Raw genomic sequence first — 13583 nt, 5'->3', positions numbered from 1 at the left:
TTTTTCCTTTGCAGATGATGACACATCAGAACCCAATAGGATGTACTTGACTTTGATCACAGAAGCCACAAGTGCAAGATTTTCTTTGTGTGTGAAGATTGGCCCTCTATGCAGTGGTGTTGTTGCTGGCTGCTGTTCCTGCTCAGCACTCTCCTCAGAGGATGTAGGTGGCCTCCTCCTCTTATGGTGGACTACTTTGGCACTGTTGTGCTTTTTTACACCATGCTTCTCCCTACCTACCCTCTCCCTAGTACCTCCAAGGTCCCTCTCCCTACCTACATGGTGGATATCCCTACTTCTACGCTCACTCTCCCTATTGCTTATACTCTCCCTAACTCCACGGTCCCTATCCCTACGTCCACTCTCTCTACCTCCAATATCCCTACCTCTACTCTGCCTAGTAACTCCACTGTTTCTATCACCTCCATGAACCCTCCCTACCACATCCACAATTTCGCTAACAGACATATCTCTCACTACAACCTGCTCTTCTACTGACAAACAAAACTAAGATATTAGTTACATGGGTGTGGCTATAGTGTGCAGGAGTGATGCAAGCATAATTGTCATGCTGCCTGATTGTCTGCACAGTCTAAATATTAATAAGGTAATACGTGTTTAAATGATATATTAAATGTATTTATTAATATTACAGTCATTTTAACAGTGTAATAAATGTATTAATAATATCAATTATCGACTTGATTATAAAACTAATGTATCCGAAAATATAGAACCGAATAAGTTCCGAAATAACAATTTAACAGAATGTAACTAACATCGGCCGAAATAACGAATTGATACGAATACGAATAATTCGATAACGTTTGCGAATGAATCCGAATATCACAATTCGCCGCATCACAAATGTAACCAAAATGAATTACCGATGCATAACGAATCAATCCGACTATATCGAACCGAAAAAAGAAAAACACAAATCGAAACTAAACAAATTTGTTTGATCGCAAACATGCCTAATATTTAGTTATCTTAATATTACTATTATTAATAATTTTATTACATTCCCATATTAGAACTAGTTTTATCACAAATACATCTCCTTATACTTAGGATTCACTTGAATTGTCTTTAGTTTTGCCTTACATGTTGGTGTTATATCTTTCACTTGGATGTTATAAATTGCACTGAGTAATTACAACTGGATAAACAAAAACTGTGTCTGTCTTTATTTCAGGCTGCAAAGCAACAAAATGTGATTATTTTCAAGGGGGTGATTCTTTTCAATATCCACTGTATGTTTGTAATAGAACCCAAAAAAGTAAGAGGGATAAGAGAACCCTTACACAGAAAGAATACACTTATAGCACTCAAGAGTTAAAGACAATGTAATTACAGCTGGAGTAGTCAACTCTAACAAAAGTGGGAATGTGCGCAATAGATAAATTAAAACATAACTTTTATTAAATCATAAATTGTTAAAATTAGGATTATATACAATAAAAACTCTTAGGAACCTTGTGTAGTGTTATTACATCAATTATATTAGAGGAGTAATTGTATAGTTACTCATAGAGAAAGACTACTGTGAGTATTAATAATGGTATCCAGCAATGTATAGTAAGCTGATCAAGTTGTTAAAAGTCTCCTCAAATATATGGAGGCTATAGGATATCTATGTTTGCACAAAGGGTAAATAAAGAGGCACGTATAATGGCTTAAATCATATATATCTCAGATAAGTCATAAATAAATATACGCTAAGGTCTCAATAGGAATACATAATAGTGCTTTACACCCGTAACTGCAACCTTGTCATGTACTTTAGTCTTGATTTACAGTGCGATTATGATTATATTACAGGATATCCAATACATCTGTAACTGTAAATATATTGATATTCGGTTTATGATGGTACTCGAATAGTGCACCTGTAATCAATATAGACTAATGGTTGCTCCTTATATCTCAGTACCCCACAGATAATACAGTGTAGTGGTATTAAGGTAACCATGAAAAGCACTAGCAATAATATGTGCAAATCATAGTTGTAAAATCCTAAATAAATGAGATCACAGAGAAGCTCCAATGAGAGAACCAAAGTATTTACCAGTCCATATTCCAGTGATTAACAAGTAATTTAAACTACAGTAAGGTTAGCCTAAGGCTAATTAAAACACAGGAGCTCCTAAAACTCCTCACCAAGTCCCATTATTAACCCACTGTATGTTGTCTATCAAGTACACATGAATGTCTTTTGTAATTGGTAACGTTTATTTGACACTCTGTATTCATTTTGTATCAATATTATGATCATACACATTGTATGCATCCAATTGGTAATTGACACCATGTTTCCGCCTTTACATTTTTATCATTGGACCAATGGGCAGCGAGTCTGAGGTAGGTGTGTAACCTGTTGCTATTCTGATTGGGGTTGTTAAATAGAGCAAGGCTATTAACCTACTATACAGCATAATGAAACGGCAGCTTGTGCTGAGAAACGCATTGCTGTGATTATTATGTTTTTAACATTTTAATAAATATGTTATCAATCCTTGCTCTTCCCTAATCTTTATTTGAGAGTATACGGCTACTAATTTGTGTAGAAATATTGCAGGTCTTAAACTCTGCACGACCGTGCCCTTCACATCTGATCGAAACCCGTGATGTCACTCGTGATGAATCTCCAAGCGCTTCTGTTACCTGGCGGGGAGTCTGAGTCAGCCGAGTGGCTCTGAAGTCTCGGCTTGCCCGAATCGCACTGTATGTGCATTGACTTTTGTGAGTACACTGTGTTGCGATAGATAGTTTTTTTTATACCATTGATTTGCAATACAGCAATGTCAGTTGAATGATTACTGTGTCAGCTAATAAATATGTAAACTTCACTTTTGGTTTTGACAATCCTGACCTCATTAAAAAACAAAAATGTTAAAATTACATTTTTAAAAAAATGATTTGTTTTGTGTGCTGTCTTGTAGCAGTAGCACTACCTTAACTTTATTTAAGTTGCTGTCCTGCTGCTCCTCTGCTGCCCTAAAGCTGAGGGATAGCGATGACTGAACATCAGAAACTATTCTTCTGAAAAAGCATTTTTGTCTGTGCACATCTACTAGTTACTGAATCCATTGACGTATACAGCAAATATTCTTTAGCTTGTTATATGAATGATTGTATCAAGGAGTGAGAACTTGCTTGCATGTCTGCAGCACTATATGACAGCAGCTTTGCAAGATTATTATACATTAGCAAGAGCACTAGATTGCAGAACTATTTCCTGTCATGTAGTGCTTCAGACATGTGCACGCTTCCTTGCTAGGTATCTCTTCAACAAAGAATAACATAAGAACAAAGCAAGTTTGATAATAGAATTACATTGGAAACTTTTTTTATTTTTAAAGGGTATTCTCTGTCTGAATCATGAAAGAAAAATTTGGGGTTTCTTGTTCCTTGAAGTACGTTTTTATCACATACATTAACAAATTATATTCCCATAACCCTTTTTCAATCCAACAATATACTTTAAAGCTGGAAGTGATAGGCAAACCTATCAATTTGACGGATCATTGGTAAGATTTGATCCAGATATTTTTTTATAGTATTCTCTTTTTTGCATACTTTTTTTTCATTATTTTCCCTTCTTAAAATTGCATGCCAATTTGTTCAAGAACCATCTGAGTATGTATTTAATATTGTCTAATGCGTCTGATTTTGATGCTGATTTTGCTTTCCATTTTTTTAGAATCAAGTTGCTGCCAAAATAATACAGTTTGTTTCCTACATGCTTTCCCATCTATTAAAAGGATCGCGTCTTTTAATATAAATCAGTATATATCTTTCTTACAATTAATTTGGTACTCTGTGCTGAGTAATATGGGGCACATTATTAGAATATTGCATTGTAAGCTTTGAACTTATATATTTCATTTTCATTAATTTGGTGCTTACTCCAATGCTTTTCTGTTAAAGGGATTTGAAACCCATTTTTTTTTCTTTCATGATTCAGATAGAGCATGCAATTTTAAGCAACTTTCTAATTTACTCCTATTATCAAATTGTCTTTGTTCTCTTTGTAGCTTTGTTTGCAAAAAAGTAATGTAAGATTAGGAGCCGGCCCATTTTTGGTTAAGCACCTGCGTAGCAACCAATCAGCAAGCGCTACTTTAGGGTACTATACAAAAAAATGGCCAGCTCCTAATCTTACTTTCCTACTTTTTCAAATAAAGATACAAAGAGAATGAAGATAATAGGAGTAAATTAGAAAGTTGCTTAAAATGACATGCTCTATCTAAATCATAAAAGAAAATAATTGGGTTTCATATCCCTTTAACTTACAAAGCTAACCTCACATTAGCATGCTTTACTGACCTCATTCATGAAGAGATATGCAACCATTTCTTTAGTAACGTGTTTTACGTCAACTCTACTATCAACATTCCATGTGACCATCCCCATAGCAATGTAAGAACACTGCTTTAGGTTTTGTAGCAAGGCTGAAAACACCAGTATTATTGTCTGTCCACAACAAATACATTTTAAACTGGCTTAAACCTTTCTTTACAATTATAAAAAGAACACATCTTGCAACCTTCATTTAATGAAGTTGATTCTATAAACAAAAGAGTTGTGCACCATCTTATATTTATTCACGTTCTTATGTAATTGATTCCTGCCACTTGTTTCATATTATTATCACTGTTATCTGCACATAGTCAATTGCCTGTTTATTACCTAGTAACAGATTGCGACTATAATGATTGTGCAGGTAATTTAGCTACACAGAACATTTATAAAACACTTTTATGTTTCAATATCTTGTCTGAGTTTGTTTAAACAATATTCTGATTATTTGCCATACAAAACTAATATTGACATTAAAACTGCAAGCTCTATTCAAAGGTATTGGCGTCAATGCTTGCATTTAATATAGATGTGTATCTCTTCTGTTTTGAATGATATGTTTCTATTAAACATGTGAATGGAATATGAACTAAATTGTTTTCATGGGATTCTAATGCATCTACATTTCTTACAAAATGTAAAGGTACATAAAAGTGTAGAATAAAATGTGCTATGAGATACTATTAATGCACATTTGCTTACATTTGTCTGGCTAGTTATGCGCATTTGTGCGCTTCAGGAGCCTACTAATGCAGAAGGCGGCAGCCGCAAGTCACATTCAGCTTTTTTCACAAATCGGGATCTCTGCGTGTTGCACTTTCACAATAATAATAATAAATCCGGTTCTGAAAACCTGAAGTGCATAATTGCACATATCTAGTCCTAACAGTTTTAGCAAGAGCCATATGTGCGTATTCGCAATCTCAGGTATGATTTGATCTATGACTAAGTGCTTGTAAGAGTACGAAAGATTATTGTTGGATTAACCCCCTCTTGTGAAGTATTGATTTTAAGGAACAAATAAAGTCTCTTGTTTTTAAGACCTAAGATTTATCATCGGTCTGTCCGACATGATCCGCTCAGGGGATCATGTCCGACAGACATCGATGAATGCCGACAGCATACAGCAGATTTGTGGCCTATCAGCCGCTAGCAGGGGATGTCAATCAGCCCGATCGTATAGGATCGGGCGGATTGATGTCCGCAGCTTCAGAGCTGGTAGACCAGTTATGGAGCAGCGGTTTTAAGACTGCTGTTTCCGGCGAGTCTGAAGGCTCGCGCAGAAACAGGGGCATCAAGCTCGATTCATTTTGCCTTTGGTCCATATGTGCGTATTCCTGTTCTTGAGTCTATCTGGGTATGATTTTAACAAAGGATACCAATAGAATGAAGTATGTTTCATAAAAGAAGTGATATGAAAAGTCTCTTAAAAATACGTGTTCTATCTGAATCATAAAGGTTTAATTTTAACTTTTCCTGCAAAGAGTTTACAATATAATTCTCAAAATATTATTAGTTATACTTGTTGAAAAAGAAAAAGATGCTGACAGCTGCTTAACACAAACTCCAAAGTATAATATTAAAGGAATAGTCTAGTCAAAATTAAACTTTTATGATTCACACAGAGCCTGCCATTTTAAGCAAGTTTCTAATTTACTCCTATTATCAATTTTTCTTCGTTCTCTTGGTATCTTTATTTTAATGTAAGCTTAGGAGCTGGCCTATTTTTGGTTCAGCACCTGGGTAGCGCTTGCTGATTGGTGGCTACATTAGACACCAATCAGAAAGTGCTACCCAGGTTCTGAAACAAAAATGGGCCGGCTCTTATGCTTACATTCCTGCATTTTCAAATAAAGATACCAAGAGAACGAAGAAAAAATGAAAATAGGAGTAAATTAGAAAGTTGCTTAAAATTGCATGCTCTATCTGAATCATGAAAGTACATTAGATTGTTTCTCTCCTCCATGTCTGTGCAATTTGACTTTTTATGTACACAGAACATTTCTTATTATTTTGTTTGATCTGAGCTTTCTATAGCCCGCAATCACTGCAGAAACTGACCCACTATTGAAAGCTAACATTAACAATATTAATACAATACAAAAAAAACAACAACAATAAATGTAAATGTATTTTTTTTTTATTTAAACTGTGTTAAATTACAGAATTGTACATTCATCTCATTATGGTTATACAAACAGGGATAATGTACAAATGCTACCACAAATAAAAATATCTTTTTCACAATAGCGTGACTCATGCACAGCATCTCTGTCATAGAATAGTTTTGTGCAAAATGTTTTTACAATCATTCAATTGCTTTTTTTTTTTTTTTTTAAAGAGTACTAGAAACAAAATAAGTTTACTGCATAGGAATAATGCACTTCTGCAATGTGTTGATCTACTGAAACTATTTCAGTATTATTGTCATACATAATAATAAAGGAATAGGATTTTTAGAAGGGGGGAAAAATAGGGAAGTGTCACCAAAAAATGTGTTGCTTGACAAAATAATATACATAGTATGAAAAAGTATTGCATTCACATGGATAAACATTGGTTAGATAATACAATTTCAACCTAAAAAAAAAAGAATTTCAAATTAAATACCAAATATGTTGTTTGTGACATCTTCAAAATATTTTCCACTTTTTTAACTGTGAAATGTTTTGAGTAAAGGTCCATGTGATAAAACATAACAAATCGCTCCTCTTTTTGCCATACTTAACCGTCACCATATTGATGGAGAATTTGTTATCAGTCATTGGTAGATCCTGGGATATATAACAGAAGGGCCTGGGTAGTTTTATTTTCAATATCTTTAATATTATGAAAACCAGCAGGGTTATTTTTCAGAATACGTACAGAAAGAGAAGCAATCTGCTTAGAATGAACAACAGTTCAGGGCTTGTTCTATGGCCCAGTATGGCCCAATTGTGTTTTTCACCAAGAATTTTTTTTCTGAAGTATATCAGTGTGATCCCACCTAACAAGGTGATTCCAGACCCTGAAATACCAGGCAATGCTGCTATGAACAAGGGAACTGGCAATCCCAGATGATTGTTTTGGCCTCCTTTGGGCCTCATCAGTGAGGTGCAGCCATATCCCTCAAGGCACATTGGGCAAGGAGTCCACGTCTGGTTTGTCCATCACCCTTAGAGAGACTTTCCCCAGGGTCATAATACAAATACATACAGAAAGATTTTTTTTTCAGAAGCCAAATATCCGAAAAAATAACTTTAAACTCTGTGGGCCGGTGTTCTGTAATATTTGCCTACCTTGTTACGTTGTCCTACCTATGTAACGCTTACGGCCAAGCCTGCATCTATATAGAGAACTTTTATATCCGCCATATTTGTTTCAAAAGGAGGCTGATGTTAAAATAGTGATCGGATTCTGTATTATTTTCCAACCACGTTATATTTGGCTGTTTTGAGTGCAGAGCTCACTCAAACATAAATAATTAAAACCTAAACACAAAATATTATGTATGGTATTAGCTTGTGATGATAGCATTCATTTTATAAATATATTTTTCAGACTATGTAACAAAAATAATAGAAACATATCTGTACCCTGAAAAAATACATTTATAAAATGAATGCTATCATCACAAGCTAATAACATACATAATTTTTTTTAAATTATGTTTTAATGTTTTATGTTTGAGTGAGATCTGCACTCAAAACAGCCAAATATCACCATCCAATCAATATTTTGATATCAGCCTCCGTTTCAAACAAAAATGGCAGATATGAAAGTGCTCTATCTGCCCTTACGTGTTACGTAGGTAGGAAGACATAACACAGTAGGCAAATATAACAGAACACCAGAACTAAAATATATCAGCTTGTCAAATATCATACAACCCTCGCTTTGGCAACCTTCACTGAATTCTCTAACAAAAGGGGCTGAACCTTAATGTCACAGAGAGTTGAGCTGACTTCCATAGAAAGTATGAAACTCTCTATAATGCATACTATTGCATTGTATTCTGAATCTAAATTTTAAATATGATGCTGCACACACATGTCCTAAACATTAAAGTATTATTTTAGAGTTTTACAGCTGATTTGTATGCCCTGTATAGTGTGTTTGGCTGGGAGAGTCAAATTTTAAAATTTCCATTAAGGGAAGCATCTTGGCTTAATAAATTTGATTGAGAAATTATTTTTACTTAAAAAAAAAGTTTTTTTTACCTTTGAATTTCAATATCCTTCCTTTGACAAACCAGAGCAGTAACAATAGTGAACAATAAATAGTGTAAACCCCTCCCCAAAAATAGAAAAAAAATGCCAAAATGGTTGCCATGGTTACTACATTAATCAAAACATAGTAATACTCTGTATATAAACATTTTAAAAATGTAAGCCCTTATTATGTCTATATACAGAGTATCACTATGTTTTGAATGATAAAGTCACCAAGACAACTGTTTTGGTGTCAGTGAAGAGGGAAATATAGCGGAGCCCCATAATTCAAATAAGAGTTTTCACACCCTTTATCCGAGTAATGACTATATGCCAGCAATAGATACAAACAGTTTAATATCCAGCACTCTAAACCCATAGATGTGTGCACGCTGTCAAAGGATTACTGCAAAATCCCACAAAGTAATGTAGCACAAAATCGCAGCAGCACCACTTGTAATCTTCAAAAGAACCTCTTTATTTTCCACATGGTGGGAGCAGGTATTAAAGGAACAAAGTTTCGGGTTACAAACCCTTAGTCATGTTCATACAAAATGTGCATATCCAAATCTACTTAAATAAACCACACCTCTTCAATTAACATTTTAATTACATAAATTTTCTTAACTCTACTTACCTCTCTAGTGGTCTAAACCTACATCAATACAGCGTTCTAAAAGTTGTAAAATTAAAAACACATCAACACAGATGTTGTCAGCAAAGATCTAATCTCCAGAATAACAAAGATAGTGTCTAGGAAAAAAACCTTACATTTAAATGTTCTAAATATACTGATATTCACTCTTTACATAAATATACTGAAATCCAATTCCCTATTCATTCCATTGGGCATTAAGGAATCCAATTTATTAATCCAGAAGACCTCATGCTTTTTGAGGAGCAATTCTCTACTACCCCCCCCCCCCCCCTCCGCCTAGGTACTTGTATATAATCTATTATTTGAAATCTCAATTGAGCAATCGTATGGCCCTTATCTAAAAAATGATACGCAACTGGGGCATTTAAATCCTTAGTTCTAATATAGGATTTATGCTGAATAATTCTGTCCCTGACCCTCGGTGTCGTCTCGCCAATATAAATTAACCCACACGGACATTTAATCAGATAGATTACAAAGTTGGTATTACAATTAATATAACCTTTAATCCTGAATTTCTGTCCTGTGAGGGGATGAATAAATAGATCTCCTTTTATCATATTGTTACAGCTAGAACAATTAAGGCAAGGGAAACAGCCATTTTTTCTGAGGTAATAAACCCTGTAAAGGATGAAACTCTGGCTTTTAGGAGACTGAAAGAAATGGGTAACAGATTTGTGGGGTGTGGTTATCCTTATGACATGATCCAAGAAGTTATTGATAGAGTATTAAAATCACCAAAGGGATGGGTTAATAATGAGAATTTACGGAAGAAGAATGACCCTGACAGGATGGTTTTTATTTCAGAGTACAGTACAGTACAGTGCCGTTAGTTCAAAAATACAAAAAATTGTTAGGAAGCATTGACATGTCCTAAGGGAATGTAATCTGGAGGTGCGGGCATTTCATCAGCCTCCCATGCCAGCCTATACTAGACTCCCTAGTCTAAGGGATAGAATTATTAAAGCAGATGTGGGCAGTAAAAAGAAATCTAAGCAGGGGTTTATTACCTCAGAAAATAATGGCTGTTTCCCTTGCCTCAATTGTTCTAGCTGTAACAATATTATAAAAGGAGATCTATTTATTCATCCCCTCACAGGACAGAAATTCAGGATTAAAGGTTTTATTTAATTGTAATGCCAACTTTGTAATCTATCTGATTAAGTGTCCGTGTGGGTTAATTTATATTGGCGAGATGACACAGAGGGTCAGGGACAGAATTATTCAGCATAAATCCAATATTAGAACTAAGGATTTAAATGGCCCAGTTGCGTATCATTTTTAGATAAGGGCCATACGATTGCTCAATTGAGATTTCAAATAATAGATTGTATACAAGTACCTAGGCAGGGGGGGGGGGGGGTAGTAGAGAATTGCTCCTCAAAAAGCGTGAGGCCTTCTGGATTAATAAATTGGATTCCTTAATGCCCAATGGAATGAATAGGGATTTGGATTTCAGTATATTTATGTAAAGAGTGAATATCAGTATATTTAGAAGATTTAAATGTAAGGTTTTTTTCTTAGACACTATCTTTGTTATTCTGGAGATTAGATATTTGCTGACAACATCTGTGTTGATGTGTTTTTAATTTTAGAACTCTGTATTGATGTAGGTTTAGACCACTAGAGGTCAGGAGAGTTAAGAAAATTTATGTAATTAAAATGTTAATTGAAGAGGTGTGGTTTTACCTGCCTATAGGTATTTAAGTAGATTTGGATATGCACATTTTGTATGAACATGACTAAGGGTTTGTAACCCGAAACGTTGTTCCTTTAATACCTGCTCCCACCATGTGGAAAATAAAGAGGTTCTTTTGAAGATTTCAAGTGGTGCTGCTGCAATTTTGTGCTATATGCCAGCAATAGCTAGCCTTATTTGCTTTGTTGTTGGTAAGAGGGCCAACAAACCGTATTTCTCTAAACTAATACAAAGTAAAACACATAAATTAGTTAACTGAGTGACTGTTAAAATATGTGACATTTTGTTAAAACCTACACAGAATGATTTTCAGTGCCATTATTTTTGGTGTTTTTTCTGTAACTGTAAATTACAAGCTCTTTGTAATAGACCCACTCCTCTCATATTAATTTGTTTTGTTTAGTGTTTATGTATCTATATTTGTATTACCACGATTTAGTGCCATTGTGTACTCCTATTCTTGTACTCTTTTTTTGCATTGGCAAAAGCCTGTGTTTGAGGGAAGATGATTTTGAATGTTACAGAAATAATTATGCTGGTTATGGTGTACACTATAGAAAACAATATCTATGAAAAAAATGTATTTTAAAAACCAATATTTAGTCTGAGGTAGGGGTTACGCACCCCAAAACATCACTATTTTGAATTAAAAGTTATTTGTCATTTGCTACATATATATATATATATATATATATATATATACTGTATGTATGTATGTATATATATATACAGATGCAGAAAAAGTGGCACACACCAATAAAGCAGCTACCCGGTGCACTGCAAGTTGAGGTATTGCATGTAGGTAAACTTTCCAAATACACACTCGGCCATATGGGTTAAGGCCCTGCTGTTTTTTCCCTGGATTGGAATAAAGGCTTTTCTGATTGAATTCCCTGTGTTGCCTGCTGTTTCTTCTGGATACTAATAACACTGAGGCCGAGTGTGTATTTGGAAAGTTTACCTATATATATATATATATATATATATATATATATATATATATATATATATATATATATATATATATATATATATAAAAGTACAGACAAGCACTCCAGACTTTCAATTCCAATGCCCAGGGTGCAACAAAAATAGTATATAAAAGAAGATCAGACAAGTGCACTCTCCAGGACTTTTTAGAAAATGTCTTTTTACTGGAATGTGAACATTTTCGGGGGTTTAACCCCTTCCTCAGACATACAAGTTTACACTTGTATGTCTGAGGAAGGGGTTAAACCCGGGCCTGAAAACATTCACTTTCAAGTAAAAAGAGATTTTCTAAAAAGTCCTGGAGAGTACACTTTCTGCTCTTCTTTTATATATATATATATATATATATATATATATATATATATATATATATATATATATATATATATATATATACACACACACACACATACACGCACTTTGCACTACTGTAAATCGCAAGTTTTATTTTCCTGCCAAATTTCAATCAAACATTTAGGTAGGATAGAGTATTAAAACAAAATGATAAAAAAAGCATATTTTCATTTACAAAATATAAAAAACAAACAAAAACTACTGAATAATTGATATCCATTGTTTGTATTGGCTGTTGCAGTCAACAATTATAAGAGACATTAAAGAATAGGCTTGTAATTGGACAAAAAATAATAATTTTAAAGTACAACATTGCTGAATAACTAGAGATGCAATATAACAAAAATGAACACAGAAAATTCTTTATAAAAGTAAACTCTAGGGAAGATAGAGTACAGAATATTTCTATGAACAATAAAGAGGCATTTGTAACGTTATCTGATTTTTACCAGGTATCAATAACATATGGCTCTTTCCTTAGCAATAAACAATAATGCTCAGCAATACCTGGTATAATAAACTTTATAAGACACCAGTTGAGGAAAAACACCAACAAATATTTATTTGGCTGTGGGTGAAGAAAGGTCTGAAGCCATTACTATAACTCCATGCTCAAGTTAAAGTTGTTTTAAGCATTTTTTTTTATTTACACAATGTGTATTTAATTTTTGTTTTCTACAATACATAATTATAAGCCATTGTTCTTTATTGTGTCGAATTAAACTTTTCTTGTTTTCATCCAGTTTTTTCCCATTGCTGCTACTAATGAGTGCTTTAAAGGGACATTAAACACTTTGAGATGGTAATATAAAATGATAAATTGTATATATAAGAAAAAACTTTGCAATATACTTTCATTAATTATTTCCCCCCTTTTCCTGTTAGTCACTGCTGAAATTGTGAGTTTTTCAGTTCCTGTTAGAAATGAAAGTGCATTACACTGTTATATTCCACACAGCCATTGGCTGACCTATTTATAACTGTCCTTAATTGGCCTCAGCAGAGAAAGAAACCAAAGTTACAACATGGCAGCCTCCATTGCTTTATAGACACTAAAACTTTACACTTATTTTGTCAATATTTAAACAACTAATTACACTTTCTATCTACATGTTATTCTTAGACAAATATTTTCTATTATTGCATCATTCTATCATTATTTATTTAGTGTTAAATGTCCCTTTAATGCCGTTCATTGGTTGCAAAACATACATTTTAATCCAATGTATCACACCTAGGAAAGGATACGGTCAAAGAACCATACAGGAAAAGAATATGTACAGTATGTATTCCCCAATTACCAGTCTCCTGCCCATTTTATTTTAAA

This window comes from Bombina bombina, chromosome 5, assembly GCF_027579735.1.
Source record: "Bombina bombina isolate aBomBom1 chromosome 5, aBomBom1.pri, whole genome shotgun sequence".
NCBI lineage: Eukaryota > Metazoa > Chordata > Amphibia > Anura > Bombinatoridae > Bombina > Bombina bombina.
Note: the sequence above shows the minus strand (reverse complement) of the source record.